Source organism: Microcaecilia unicolor, chromosome 5 (genome assembly GCF_901765095.1).
Source record: "Microcaecilia unicolor chromosome 5, aMicUni1.1, whole genome shotgun sequence".
NCBI classification, from domain to species: Eukaryota; Metazoa; Chordata; class Amphibia; order Gymnophiona; family Siphonopidae; genus Microcaecilia; species Microcaecilia unicolor.
Window position 1 is genome coordinate 213311797 of NC_044035.1, and position 13298 is coordinate 213325094.

General features: G+C 46.6%; 1 protein-coding gene across 2 annotated transcripts in view; it reads left to right on the top strand.

Annotated features, from left to right (window-relative positions):
* Positions 1-13298, top strand: part of LOC115470519 (septin-7-like) — a 343205-nt gene that overhangs the window by 273451 nt on the left and 56456 nt on the right. The gene's annotated exons all lie outside the window — the stretch shown is intronic.

A 13298-nucleotide genomic window follows, 5' to 3' on the forward strand; every position in this document is an offset into this window, starting at 1 on the left:
AAAATTATACTGTACTGCTGAAACAGTCTTTGGATGTATTTGCTTTATGGGCGTCACTACTGTTATCCCTTGGGCGTATAACTTTATATAAGATGGTTTTATTTCCAAAGTGACTTTGTTTTACAGACCTTTCCGATGTACCTCACCAATTGTGATCTGGTTCTTTTTCAGAAAAGTCTTACAAAGGTTTTGTGGAATAATAAGAGGCCTCAAGTTTTCCTTGTATCAGCTCTCCCTGCCTTTTGGTAGGGGGATTTAAATTTACTTGAGGCACTTTAATGTGACCTGTATTGTGCAACCCTTAGTGGATTAAAGGGACTGTTTATTTCACTTCTACCGTTTTGGAACAACAATTGATTGCACCAACTCATCTGATGTACTATCTTCATACTAAGCAACTCACGAGGGTGGTGACGGCTCCGGCACATCCTATTTTAAAAACTATGCGCCAAGGTTGGCTTTGCAAGCAGCTGCCAGTTTCATCCATCTCTGCTGTGTTGCTTCCTCTCTGAGGTAAGAGACCTGGATCCTGATGCAACCAAATTGTACTTAAAGCGGTGGTCCCAATATGGGTTGCTTTTCTGTTTGTGATCTTGTGATGGACACTGGGGTTATGAAATCTTTTGCGCAGTTACAAGAGGAGGCTAGTTTGAATCCTGCTGACTGGTTAGCCTGTCGTCAAGTACACCATTATGTGAATTTACTGGATGTACCTACCTTGAACGAGGATGCTGTGGACTTAATCACTGAGACAAGTGCAAGGTGATGCATGTGAGTAAGAGGAACCCGAATTACAGCTATGTCATGCAAGGTTCCGCGTTAGGAGTTACGGACCAAGAAAGGGATCTGGGAGTCATCGTTGATAAGACGTTAAAAACGTCTGCCCAGTGTGCTGCCGCGGCTAAGAGAGCGCACAGAATGTTGAGTATTATTAGAAAAGGGATGGAAAACAAACACGAGGATGTTATAATGCCGTTGTATCGCTCCATGGTGCGACCGCACCTCGAGTATTGTGTCCAATTCTGGTTGCCATATCTCAAAAAAGATATAAAGGAATTAGAAAAGGTGCAAAGAAGGGCGACAAAAATGATAAAGGTAATGGAGCGACTTCCCTATGAGGAAAAGCTGAGAAGGTTAGGGCTCTTCAGCTTGGAGAAAAGGTGGCTGAGGGGTGATATGATAGAAGTCTACAAGATAATGAGCGGAGTCAAGCGGACAGATGTGAAGCGTTTGTTTACACTTTCAAACAACAACAAAACCAGGGGACACAAGATGTAGCTAGAATATGGTAGATTTAAAACAAATAGGAGAAAGTTTTTCTTTACTTAGCGTGTAGTTAGACTCTGGAACTCATTGCCGAAGAATGTAGTGATGGCAGCTGGCCTTAAGGAATTTAAAGGGGGTTTGGACGGATTCCTGAGGGAAAAGTCCATTGAGCATTATTAATTTTTTTTCTTGGGGGGGGGGGGGGGGGAGGGTTGCCGGGTTCTTGGGGCCTGGATTGGCCGCTGTTGGGCACGGGATGCTGGGCTTGATGGACCCTTGGTCTTTTCCCAGTATGGCAGTGCTTATGTGGTTATGTACTTTGCGTTTGATTCGTACACCCAAAGCAAGCTTAGCTTGCATAGCCTGGCACTTTCTTGGGATTATGATGCTCTGGCTGGCGTTTGGAATCAGGATTTGCCTCTGAGGAGCAGGTAACGGGGGTGAGCTTCAGTTGCTCATGAAAGATTTGAAGTATCTTATCTGTTCTGTATCTTTTCAAGAACAGCAGTATACATTTCTGCTTCACTGTATTTCTCCTTTGGCATATTTAGCTCGTCTGACAGGCACAGCTAACATAGTAGATGACAGCAGAAAAAGACCTCCACGGTCCATCTAGTCTGCCCAACAAGATAAACTCATATGTGCTACAAATCAAGGTAAGGTATACACAAGTATCTGCCATTTTCAGGACACAGACTGTAGAAGTCTTGCCCAGAACTAGCCCCACCACCCAAACACCAGCCCCGCCTCCCAATCTTGGCTAAGCTTCTGAGGATCCATTACTTCTGAACAGGATTCCTTTTATGTTTATCCCACGCATGCTTGAATTCCGCTACCGTTTTCATCTCCACCACCTCCCACGGGAGGACATTCCAAGTATCTACCACTCTCTCCGTGAAAAAATACTTCCTGACATTTTTCTTGAGTCTGCCCTTCACTCTCATATCATTTCCTCTCGTTCTACCGCCCTCCCATCTCCGGAAAAGGTTCATTTGCAGATTAATACCTTTCAAATATTTGAACGTCTGTATCATATCACCCCTGTTTCTCCTTTCCTCCATGGTATACATGTTCAGGTCCGCAAGTCTCTCCTCATACATCTTGTAAAGCAAACAGCTCAACCAGAGTGAAAGGGAAAGAAAAAAGCGGAAAAACTGCAAAAAAAAATGGAGGCTCTTTCCAGCAAGCAGTCACTCCCTTACCGCGGAAAGAAAAGAACTGAACGGGACTCTCGCGCGACGGGCGGGAAGATGGCCCGTGAGTGCTCATGATGCAGGGCTGAGCTGGTGACGGTGCATATGTTTTGGACATGTCCTTTTGATAAAACCTGTTTGGTTGAGAGTACTCACTTATCTGTCTGTGAATTTGGGTAGAAAGCTCCGCTCTGAGCGGACTTTCAGTTATTCATGAACTTTGTCTCCTTGGACCTTAGGTCAGGTCCTAACCTTTTTTTTTTTTTTTTACATAATTTCTTTCTTTCTGGCTTGAAAGTGTATCTTGATGTGCTGGAGACAGGCTGCCCGCCCTATCAGTGACTGCTTGGAGGATTGAACTTTTTCATCTCATAAAGATGGAGAGATTGGATGTTGGATGGAGGCCTCCTAGGACCCGGAAAACCTTTCAACAAATTTGGTCACCGGTGTGGGATCATTTGCCACTTCGCACTTATAGCTACTTGTGGAACTTGTACTTGCTTTTTGGGGGTTTACACAGTTTGGGATAATTATGATTGTAGGTTCAGATCGTCATGAAGAATCAACATGTGTGGTCTGATCCGATGTTTTGTATTCTTTGCCTAGGGAGAGGGTGGTGGTGGTGGTGGGGTGAAAATTTAAAACCAATATGTTCTATTTCCTTTTAGAGTGTTGTTGCATTTTGAGCCTGTTTTAAAGATTAATTTAAAAGAAATGTCTAAGAATAAATGTATTGTCCGAGGACAAGCAGCCTGCTTGTTCTCACGACTAGGTGATGTCCACAGCAGCCCCGAGGAACTGAAATCTTCCTAGCAACAAAAATTTGCTAGAGCCTTCGAGCGCGCGCATGTGCGGCCATATTCCCGCCCATCGCGCAAGAGTCCCGTTCAGTTTGTTTCTTTCCGCGGTAAGGGAGTGACTGCTTGCTGGAAAGAGCCTCCGTTTTTTTGCGGTTTTTCCGCTTTTTTTCTTTCCCTTTCACTCTGGTTGAGCTGTTTGCTTTAAAAAAAAAAAAACCCTTCTTAGGTTTTGTCCCCTCTTAAGTTTCTTTTCATTTCCGTCGTTGCCCTCTCTATGCCGCGCGTACGTGTTCCTCATTTTTGTGCCCTTCTTTTGGCATCATCGAGAACTTAGACTTTGCCGCCGCTATTTTTCCATCCATGACATCGAGGATTCCCAGCGGCTTGAAGAAGTGCGCTCAGTGCAGCCGGGCAATCTCAGGTACCCACCCCCACGCGTGGTGTATTCAGTGCCTTGGGCCCGACCATCTCCCAGACGCATGTAGGTTGTGTCTTAGCCTTAAAAAGCGGACACAGGCGTCGAGACAAGCTCAGTGGGACCGTCTGTTTAGAGCTTTGCCCGGGACTTTGGCGTCGACATCGGTACCGGAGATGGCATCGACATCGGGAGCGCAGGTAATGGCTGTCCCGAGACCACCGCACGCTGGGAGCAGTGAGCCATTGAGTGGGTCTCCACCTGCCTCGAAGACTCCTGCTGTGTAGGCCCATTGAGATGGACCACTTTCGGACCTGACCCCAAGGAGGCATGTGGATTCCATGCCCTCCTCGTCAGTACCGAGGAGTACCGATGCCGTGCATCGAGCGAAGGCTAAGAAGCATCGCCATTGGTCTCCTTCCAGACACGGTACTGGGAGCTCCGGGGCGTTGAAGGATTCGGCACCCATTAAGCGTTGACGCCGGGAGGAACGCTCACCCTCCATTCAAGAGGTGTCGGTGCGTCAGTCCTCGGACAGTCCGGTACAGCCTCCTCGCCCTTTGCAGATTCTGCCTCCGACTCCTGCATCGGCCCCACAGCCTTTCTCGGCAGAGACTCTGGACGAGTGCATCCGAGCCATTCACCCAGGTCTTCTGGAAGGGCGGCTGCATCAGTCTGTTCCGGCACCGGGGGTGCGTGCGCCCTCGGTACCGTTGATGGAATCAGCAGCTGGCTCTTCGCCTGTGGTGAAGTCTTTGACGCCGGTGCCACTTGCGGCATTGGCTTCAGCTGCCACCCAGGTTGACTCCCTGTTGAGGGAGCTTCATCGCCGCCGGCATGGAAGTCAACCTCTCAATGTCGTCATCGAGGACGTGGTTCCTCGGTCGAGATGGGCCCAGTTTCGGACTGCAGTTAGAGAACTCTCTTGTCCGACACCGAGGAGGATGCCTCATGGGAGGAAGAGGAGGGTCCCAGATATTTCTCTTCTGAGGAGCCTTGTGGTCTTCCCTCTGATCCTACTCCTTCACCAGAAAGAAAGCTTTCTCCCCCGGAGAGGCTTTCTTTCTCGTTATTTGTCTGGGAAATGTCTGTGGGCATTCCCTTCCCGGGGGTTTCTGTGGATGAGCCCAGGACTGAGATGCTCCAGGTCCTTGACTATCCTTCGCCGCCTAAGGAGTTATCCACTGTTCCTTTGCATAATGTCCTTAAGGAGACATTGCTTAGGAACTGGATGAAACCACTAACTAATCCCACCATCCCCAAAAAAGCTGAGTCCCAATATCGGATTCACGGAGAACCTGAGTTGATGAGGATGCAGTTACCTCATGATTCTATGGTTGTGGATTCCGCTCTCAAGAGAGCCAGGAGTTCTAGAGATTTTGCCTCGGCGCCCCCGGGACGAGAATGTAGAACCCTGGACACTTTTGGGAGGAAGGCCTATCAGTCCTCTATGCTCGTGTCCAAAATTCAGTCTTACCAGCTCTACACGAGCATCCACATGCGGAACAATATGAAGCAACTGGCGGACTTGGTGGACAAGCTCCCTATGGAGCAAGCTAGGACTCTTCAGGAGGTGGTCAGGCAGCTGAAAGCGTGTCGTAAATTCCTGTCCAGGGGTGCTTATGACACTTTTGATGTTGCATCCAGATCCGCTGCTCAAGGTATAGTGATGCGCAGACTGTCATGGCTGCGTGCCTCTGACCTGGACAATCAAGCCCAGCATTGGCTTGCGGATGTCCCTTGCCGGGAGGATAATATTTTTGGCAAGAAAGCCGAGCAGGTGGTAGAGCAGCTCCACCAGCGGGAAACCGCCCTCGACAAGCTCTCCCACTGGGCGCCTTCAGCATCTACCTCAACAGGTAGATGTTTTTTCTGGGGAAGGAATAATGTTCCCTATACTTACAATAAGCGTAGGTGCAATCCACCTTCCCGACAGCCTTCTCAGGTTCAGCCCCAGCGTGCTCGTTCGTGTTAACAGATTGAGCAGGATAATGCAACCTCACGCGTGGTAGCTGAACTCGGGCGTAGTCCGCAAGATCTTCTGAGCGTGGGGCACCCCCTCGATGGATCTTTTTGCAATTGAGCTCAATCTCAAGGTCCCTCAGTTCTGTTCCAGACTTCAGGCCCATGACAGACTAGCTTCAGATGCCTTTCTCCTGCATTGGGGGAAGGGCCTTCTGTATGCGTATCCTCCCATATCTCTGGTGGGGAAGACTTTGCTGAAACTCAAGCAAGACTGCGGGACCGTGATTCTGATTGCGCCCTTTTGGCCGCGTCAGATTTGGTTCCCTCTTCTTCTGGAGTTGTCCTCTGAAGAATCGTTGAGATTGGAGTGTTTTCTAACCCTCATCACTTCTGCATCCCAACCTCCAGTCTCTGGTTCTCACAGCCTGGATGTTGAGGGCGTAGACTTCGCCTCCTTGGGTCTTTCTGAGGGTATCTCCCAAGTCTTGCTTGCTTCCAGAAAAGATTCCACGAAGAGGTGTTACTCTTTCAAATGGAGGAGGTTTGCCATCTGGTGTGACAGCAAGGCCCTAGATCCTTGCTCTTGTCCTACACAGACCCTGCTTGAATACCTTCTACACTTATCAGAGTCTGGTCTCAAGACCAACTCCGTAAGAGTTCATCTTAGTGCAATTAGTGCTTTTCATGATCATGTAGAGGGTAAGCCTATCTCTGGACAGCCTTTAGTTGTTCACTTCATGAGAGGTTTGCTTTTGTCAAAGCCCCAAGTCAAACCTCCACCAGTGTCATGGGATCTCAACGTCGTTCTCACCCAGCTGATGAAACCTCCTTTTGAGCCACTGAATTCCTGCCATCTGAAGTACTTGGCCTGAAAGGTCATTTTCTTGGTGGCTGTTACTTCAGCTCGTAGAGTCAGTGAGCTTCAAGCCTTGGTAGCCCATGCTCCTTATACTAAGTTTCATTATAACAGAGTAGTCCTCCGCATGCACCCTAAGTTCTTGCCGAAGGTGGTGTTGGAGTTCCATCTGAACCAGTCAATTGTCTTGCCAACATTTTTTCCCCGTCCTCATACCCGCCCTGCTGAACGTCAGTTGCACACATTGGACTGCAAGAGAACATTGACCTTTTATGTAGAGCGGACAAACCCCTTCAGACAGTCTGCTCAAATGTTTGCTTCTTTCGATCCCAACAGATGGGGAGTTGCTGTTGGGAAATGCACCATTGCCAATTAACTAGCAGATTGCATTTACTTCACTTATGCCCAGGCTGGGCTGACTCTTGAGGGTCATGTCACAGCTCATAGTGTTCGAGCCATATCAGCGTCAGTGGCCCACTTGAAGTCAGCCACTATAGAAGAGATTTGCAAGGCTGCAACGTGGTTATCAATCCACACATTCACATCTCATTACTGCCTTCAGCAGGATACTCGACGTGACAGTTGGTTTGTGCAGACGGTGCTGCAGAATCTGTTGGGGTTTTAGAATCCAACTCCACCCCACTAGGCCCATTTTTGTTCTGTTCCAGGCTGCACTCTCAGATGTTTCTTCGTAGGTCAATCCTTGTTATGTCCTTGCCACTGCGAGGTCCAATTGACCTTTCTTTCTTGTTTTGAGTGAGCCTGGGGGCTAGGGATACCCCAGTTGTGAGAACAAGCAGCCTGCTTGTCCTCGGAGAAAATGAAGATACATACCTGTGGCAGGTATTCTCCGAGGACAGCAGGGTGATTGTTCTCACAAACCCGCCCGCCTCCCCTTTGGAGTTGTCCTTTTCCTCTTTGCTTTGTTATCGAACTGATTGGGACTCTCGCACGATGGGCAGGAAGATGGCCGCGCATGTGCGGTGTGCGCGCTCGAAGGCTCTAGCAAACTTTTGTTGCTAGGAAGATTTCTGTTCCTCGGGGCTGCCGTGGACGTCACCCAGTCGTGGGAACAATCAGCCTGTTGTCCTCGGAGAATACCTGCTACAAGTATGTATCTTCATTTTAAAATACCAAGATGAGAAGACAGACTCGGGAGTAACCTGAGGAAATTCTTCTTTCTAGAAAGGGTGGTGAATTTGTAAGATTTTGGTCCCAAATCTGAATTTTGGAGGGAAAGTCCATTGCTCACAATTTTTAAGGGGTGTAAATTTGTTGGAACAGTTTGACTCTGGAGGGGGAGAGGAATTTCTGGTATTCTACTACTACTAACTACTAACTGACATAGTGGGGAAGAAGACATTTGGCCTTGACACCAGTCCTTTTTGTGTAAAATTTCTTTTGAATGAGCGGTTGCAAAAGATTAGCCTTTTGTCTCTATTGAAGTTATTACGGTGCCTTGCTATCTCTATTGCCTCTTTGATTCTTCTTGGCCACCAATGATCTTCTTTCTGCAAGATTTTTGTGACCAGATACCTTAGCACAGAGGGCTGAAGCTGATTTTTCCTTGTTATAGAGCTTTGTAGCCTTTTTCTACAGTGTATCCGGTTTTGCCAATATACGATTGGCTGCAACTATGTGGGATTTGGTACTCTCCAGGTATTTGGAGCAGAGGTAACCCTTTCACATGTGTGAGTTTGGTTGCCAGCTTCTGTGGTGTGCTGTATGCTTTTCTACAAGCTTTTGTTCTGTCACTGGGTGCTCTCATCTAATAGTTGTGGGTTATTGTTGATTCCGCTGCTTAGGTTAATTATAAGTTTTAGGGCTTGAGAAATGGCCCTTCTGCTGTACCTATTAACGAAGAATGTGTCCTGGAGATTTCAAAAACTTTTATATACAAACATATATAAAAGATAAAACTTAGCAACAATTTTTCAAAGAAAATAAATCAACCAAAAAAGCTATTTTAAAGTCCACAACCAGGAGAGAAGTTCCAGAGATTAATTAAAAGTAATTAGCAAAGAAAATATAATGGGAATTCCCTTCAACTAACTGAGCCATTTTAAATTTAATCCTTCTATTTCTTAATGCTCTTCTCTTGCTCCAAGACAAATCTTTCAAGATTCAAAGGATCAAAGAAAATATACTGTTTTCCCTGTAAATGAACAATACATCTATAAGGTAATCATAGAAAAGGAGTTGCACCTGGGGCCAAAACCCTAGGTTTCACAGTTAGGAATTGCATCTTGCGCTCTTGAGTACTCCTTGTTACATCCAGAAAAATCTGAATTGGCTGCCCACAAAACACTTTCTTATATTTAAAGTACGTTGACAAAACCAACATCTTCTCTTTCTCTTTTGACAGAATCGCAAAGTTAATCGAGAAGTAATGTTATCTGCAGTCTTAGAGGAAGTCGGTCAGCTCCTCCGCTTCTAGAGCGGGACCTAAAGTTGCTCCCCCCTCCTTTAGGCTGTTTCCTGCCTTAGTACATAAGTATTGCCACACTGGGACAGACCAAAGGTTCATCAAGCCCAGCATCCTGTTTCCAACAGTGGCCAATCCAGGTCACAAATACCTGGCAAGATCCCAAAAAAGTGCAAAACATTTTATGCTGCTTATCCCAGAAATAAGCAGTGGGTTTCCCCCAACTCCATTTTAGTAAAGTTCTATGGACTTTTCCTTTAGGCAGCCGTCCAGACCTTTTTAAAAGCCCGCTAAGCTAACTGCCTTTACCACATTCTGTGGCAACGAATTCCAGAGGTTAATTACACGTGAAGAAACATTTTCTCTGATTTGTTTTAAATTTACTATTTTGTAGCTTCATCGCATGCCCCCTAGTCCTAGTATTACTAGAAAGAGTAAACAAACAATTCACGTCTACCCGTTCCACTCCACTCATTATTTTATAGATCTCTATCATATCTCCCCTCAGACGTCTTTTCTCCAAGAGCCCTAGACACTTCAGCCTTTCCTGATAGGGAAGTCGTTCCATCCCCTTTATCATTTTTGTCGCCCTTCTCTGTACCTTTTCTAATTCCACTATATCTTTTTTGAGATGCGGTGACCAGAATTAAACACAGTATTCGAGGTGCGGTCGCACCATGGTGTTGCGTTCCCGAGGACCTTGGCATACTGTCAGGCTTCCTCCCCGGGAGCACCGGGTTCGTGAGTCCTTGGGCCACTACCGTGGAGCGGCAGTGGCAGGCAAGGGCACCCTCAAGGCAGAGACGAGGCAAGACTGGACTGGAACACTGGACTGGAGGACTGCCCCGGAATCCAGGACTGGAACGCACCGGACGGGTGCGCACTGGAGTGGAGCCTGCTGGACTGGAACAGACTGGACCTAGGCTTCACCTACGCTTAGCCACCGTTCCCCGAGGGTTGAGCCCTCAGGTTCGGGCAGCCGGCAGGGCTTACAGGAAGAACTGGAACTTGCAAGCAGGAACAACAGGAGTCAGGATACAGAAGTGCCCCCAGGCACCTAGGCGAAAGCAAGGCAGACAGGCAGGGGATGTCTGGGTTCCAGCGGTAGGCAGGTTCAAAGCAAGTCTCAGGGCAGGTGGCTAGCAAAGCAATAGTCAGGGTCAAAACAAAGTCTCTGGGAGGCGGCTAGCAAAGCAGTAGTCAGGGTCAAAACAAAGTCTCTGGGCAGGTGGCTAGCAAAGCAGTAGTCAGGGTCAAAACAAAGTCTCTGGGCAGGCGGCTAGCAAAGCAGTAGTCAGGGTCAAAACAAAGTCTCTGGGCAGGCAGCTAGCAAAGCAGTAGTCAGGGTCAAAACAAAGTCTCTGGGCAGGCGGCTAGCAAAGCAGTAGTCAGGTTCAAAGCAAAGTCTCTGGGCAGGCGGCTAGCAAAGCAGTAGTCAGGTTCAAAGCAATGGTCAGGTCAAGGAGCAGGACTAAGGCTGCAGCTCCAGTATCAAGGAGTACTGGCAACAGACAGAACAAGGGCTGAAGCTCCAGAAGCAAAAGACAACACACACGGGAAAACCAGAAAGCTGAATACGAGAAGACTAGGAAACTGTACACAGGCTAACAGGAAAGCTAAGCCCAAGCTAACCAGTCATACACTAGAAACATACACTAAGCAAACACAGGAGATCTAGGGAAGCTGTACACAGGCTAACAAGCAAAGCTGTGCCCAAGCTTAACAAGTCATACACTAGAAACATACGCAGAGCAAACACAGGAGAACTAGTAAAGCTGTACACAAGCTAACAAGCAAAGCTGTGCCCAAGCTAACAAGTCATACACTAGAAACATACACAGAGCAAACACAGGAGAACTAGTAAAGCTGTACACAGGCTAACAAGCAAAGCTGTGCCCAAGCTAACTAGTAATAAACTAGAACACACACTGAACTGGACAATGTAGCAATGCACAGAGCACTCTAACATACCAGGGACCTTAGACGATGCAAAGGCAAGGGCTGCAGTCTCCAAGTGATTAATAAAGCCCTTCAACACCAGAGGCACAGCTGCAGCAATCTCCTTGCCTCCAAACAGAGGCTTGACACACAGAGAAGTCAGCCCACAGGAAGGAATAGCGGGCGCCATCTTGGATACTGGCATAGAGGAATCGGCAGCCATCTTGGAAGAGGCATAGCTCACACAGGTGAGGTCCAGTAAGGCAATCAGCACGCAGAGCCAGAGAGCAACTAAGACAGACACAGAGACAAGCAGAAGCCAGCACAGCCACTGACTCCCAGAAACAGGGTAAGAATGAGGGTGGTCACGGCCACAGACGTGACACATGGACTGATACAAAGGCATTATAATGGCCTCATTTTTGTTTTCCATTCCTTTCTTAATAATACCTAACATTCTATTTGCTTTCTTAGCTGCCGCAGCACACTGAGCAGAGGGTTTCAAAGTATCATCAACAACGACGCCGAGATCCCTTTCTTGGTTGGTGACTCCTAACGTGAAACCTTGCATTACGTAGCTGTAGCTCAGGTTCCTCTTTCCCACATGCATCACTTTGCACTTGCTCACATTAAACGTCATCTGCCATTTAGTCGCCCAGTCTCATAAGGTCCTCTTGTAATTTTTCACAATCCTCTCGCGATTTAACAACTTTGAATAGCTTTGTGTCGTCAGCAAATTTAATTATCTCACTAGTTACTCCCATCTCAAGATCATTTATAAATATGTTAAAAAGCAGCGGTCCCAACACAGACCCCTGGGGAAACCCCACTATCTACCCTTCTCCATTGAGAATACTGACCATTTAACCCTACCCTCTGTTTTCTATCCTTTAACCAGTTTTTAATCCACAGTAGGACACTACCTCCTATCCCATGACTCTTCAATTTCTTCTGGAGTCTTTCATCCAATTTCTTCCGGAGTCTTTCAATGGGTACTTTGTCAAACTCCTTTTGAAAATTCAGATACACATTATCAACCGGCTTGCCTTTTATCCACATGTTTGTTCACCCCTTCAAAGAAATGTAATAGATTGGTGGGGCAAGATTTCCCTTCACTAAATCCATGTTGGCTTTGTCTCATTAATCCATGCTTTTGAATATGCTCTGTAGTTTTGTTCTTTATAATAGTCTCTACCATTTTGCCCGGCACTGACGTCAGGCTCACCGGTCTATTATTTCCCGGATCCCCTCTGGAACCTTTTTTAAATATCTGCGTTACATTGGCCACCCTCCAATCTTCCGGTACCACGCTTGATTTTAAAGATAAATTACATATTACTAACAATAGATATAGTATCAGCAGTTTCCAGGTGCAAAGTTTCCCCAAAGTATTTTCTTAAGAAAATTTCAGAAGAAAGTAAGAGTGTCATAGGGAGACTCTAAAACTTCAAATTGTTAACTCATAAATGATTTTCAAGCATTTCTAATTTGTGACGCATTGCCAGGCTATCCTTCATCGCTGATGAACTCACATCTTGTAAAGTTTTCACCTAGTTCTGCAACACTTCCATGGCAGTATTTAACTTTGCAACTCCATTCTTCAAATCAGAAAAATTAGAAACTATATCTGTAGTAATGAAACGTAACTATGCAACTTTCTCTTTCGATAAACTCTCAGTTCTAGTGACAGCTTGCCAAATGTCTTTCAATTAAATCTCTCCTTCAGGAGGCAGTTGCAAAGGTAATTCAGATAGAGTCAAAGCTGACTGGTTGCATCTTGAAAGGTCCACTGTCTATTGAGGCTCTTATAAGTTTATTTACAGATTTTGAGCCTTGTCCTGCAACCTCATCGATATGGACCCAGGCTGAACACTAACATTTGCGGGTGGTAGAGGAGGAGTTCTGGAGACTGGACTTAATGAGAATTCATCAGAGGAAACAGCTGAGGTACTCAAGACTGAAGCTGTCCCCACTGACTTCTGTCCATTGAGCCTTTTGCAACAGGCTTAGATGCTGTATGCTTCCATACCACACCTCTCTGCTTACCCATAATCTCAAAGAAAAAAAACCCCTCCAAATGTAATATCCTTCAAAGTGGCGTGCCCCTTTGGACACGCTCCAGTGGCCATTCACCTTGGTGCACTGGCTTGATATTCCAGGTGGGTAGGTGGAGCTACTAATGTCACTCGTTCACAACGGGAGGCCCCTTCCCTTCAATGGAGTCAGCACTTCTCGCACTCCTCTGGGCTCAAGTTACTCTCAACTTCTCCCATATACTTTTCTTTCTGAAGTTTGTGCTGATTGCAAACTCTTAGCACTTTGTTCACTTTGACACCTCTTTGTTGCCGGATGGTGGTGGGACACTGCATGTAGATAAATGTAGATATAGGTGAGTTTTCTGTATATAGTGTGACCCAGGCTTCTATCAGTCAGTTTTCTG